The sequence below is a fragment of the Charadrius vociferus genome, unplaced genomic scaffold (assembly GCF_000708025.1).
Source record: "Charadrius vociferus isolate BGI_N301 unplaced genomic scaffold, ASM70802v2 scaffold676, whole genome shotgun sequence".
Lineage (NCBI taxonomy): Eukaryota > Metazoa > Chordata > Aves > Charadriiformes > Charadriidae > Charadrius > Charadrius vociferus.
This window is the reverse complement of record NW_009648661.1, coordinates 811,597-813,925: the sequence shown is the minus strand read 5'-3', so window position 1 is coordinate 813,925 and position 2,329 is coordinate 811,597. Positions and strand designations below refer to the sequence as shown.

Sequence of the window (2,329 nt, the reverse complement as noted above, 5' to 3'; positions counted from 1 at the left end):
AGCCGTCGTTTAATGATTAAAAAAAGGAGGTCTGAAAAAAAACCCACAGAAAGCTCATCTCTAGTTGAAGATTAGAGCAAAGGTTAAATCCCGCTCTGTGCAAAATACTCTTTACACCCCTAAACCTATGTCCTAACAGCCGGCGAGGAGGTCTCGTCCCCCCCCCGGGGGCTGCAGCCCACCTCCACCCCACGGCGTGACCGTGCCCTTGGCCCCGCTGCACCCAACCGGCCCCGGCTTTGGTACGGGCTCGGGGGCAAGGAAAGCCATTTAATATTGCCTCACTGCAAAGCAAGAAGGGCTTTTTTCATCCTGCCTTGAGATACCGTTTTAATAGAGGGGGAAAATGAAAATTCCAGTGACTAATATAAGGGGATTATTAAGACAAAAAAGACGCCCATAAAGGTAAGGAAGCTCATAAGCTGGTTCAAAAGAGTATTATTAACACCAAGTGAAATTATATTTAATCCTGAAAAATGTATTACTTGGGGATTAATCAATTATGCTTTCCAATGGCAATAATCTTTTTGAGACTTTTTTTTTTTTTTTAAAAAAGCTGCTTTTTAACTCAAGCTAAAAGACTGAGTTTGATCTCAAATTAATAAGGTTCTACTTAGTTCCCCAAGCCCGGGTATTTCCCAGGACACCCAAGGGACTTGAGCAGCCGCAAATCTGCGAATTTGAAAGGTTATATATTAGGTGTGACCCGGACGCAGTTCACCCTGCGACAGCACAAAGGCTCCAAATTACAAAGCCTTTGTCTTTTCGCCACTATCAATATTTGCTTTCTGTTTACTTTTCTCACCCTAACGCACAACCCAAATACGACAAAACAAATACCAACTTGCGAAGGCGCTTGAGCCATCACCTGCAGCGTTCAGTGCGGTCCCCGGGACGGCTCTTTTCCCGGGGTGCGCTCCCACCCCCCACCCCCCTCCCCGTTTCAGGGGGGACCCGCGCACAGCTCAGGACCTTCCAAACACCCTGTAGCACCTTCGCGCACTCGGTTCTACATCCCCTCTGAAGCACGCCGTCCGCTGCGCAAACCAACGCCAGTACTCAGTTAAGCGCAGCTATCCACGTGGCTTTCCCCACGTTTAACAAAAGCCGTGCTCTTTATGGGTTTGGGGTGTTTTTTTACAAAAACCTGCTTCTGAGGAACAGCTCGCCCGCAACTATAAGTCTGTTACGCCTCTCGGGCCCTCGAAACTACGCTGATGGCTCCAGCAAGGTTCTGCTGGCACTGGGGATTTGGGAATTCAGGTATCCTTGGCTCCAAAGGGCTGAGACTCGCGAGAAAAATATGCCACCGCTGCACTGGGTTCCCTCCCGAATAACCGCTCGCACTCCAAACCCGTGTTTGGGAGCTGATGGTATAGTCAGCGTGCGCATACTGCGAAGACTGCTAATGTCTCTGCTAACCAAGATGCAGGAGCCATCTTTTTTCTTTTATTCTTTTTAGAGCTTCAAAAAGGATTGCGTAAAAGGTGTGTTAATATTATAATGTGTAAAAGGGTGAAGAATAAAAATATAGTGCCTGACAGAGGTTATACAATTAAAAAAGGCCATAAGAGAAGATTAAAAAAAACCTATCCGCCACCCCACCGTCCTTTCATTCCTTTTCGCTGCAATCTCATGACCTTTCTACCATCTCCCTGCCTTGCAGAATGACAATCCCCACGCGGCGGTGGACACATCCTGGTCCCCAAATGTACCGTACCGAGCCTCAGAACAGACTGTCAGCCTCCACCTGCTTCAGTTCCTTTCCTTTTCCTAGTTTGCTCTCAATGCCGTACCTACTGCTGAAACGCAAACGTTCAACTCTTAGAACTCGTCCATCCGCACCAGGTAAATCGATTACGAGCGCCAACAAAACGATCAAGGAGCGCCCGGTGACCCAAATCTTCAGGTTACCTTTTAAGAGCAATAAACCTTCCCTTTTACTGCTCTATTTCTAAGACGCCTACAGGGCTTTGCCGCGAAACCCTCCGCACACTAAGGACGTTGTTTCCAAACTGGCCCTTTACGGTGAACCACGGCCCAACGCTGCCATGTGCTAACAGGCAACGGGACCGCGCCAAGGACTATGACATCCTCCAGCCCTGGTCGCGGGCTGATCTTACCTACTGTCAGAAACGTCACCGTGCGCGGAGGGACAAGCGTAGCCCGTTTATACTGGGGTTCCCACACAGACAGCTGAACTCACGCGAATCAACTGGGACGGGCAACTCGAAGTCCCCATCTTCAATCGGGTGCTTTAAGGTTCCTGCTAGAAATTTTCCGTGACATTCACCGGTTGTTTTTCTATTGATGAGAACAGCTCTGGAAG

The 2,329-nt window shown here is 48.7% G+C and overlaps 1 protein-coding gene across 1 annotated transcript in view; it reads right to left on the bottom strand.

The window, feature by feature from the left end:
• The window catches only part of SLC4A4 (solute carrier family 4 (sodium bicarbonate cotransporter), member 4), a 158,997-nt gene that overhangs the window by 86,807 nt on the left and 69,861 nt on the right, over nucleotides 1–2,329 (bottom strand). The window lies entirely within an intron of this gene.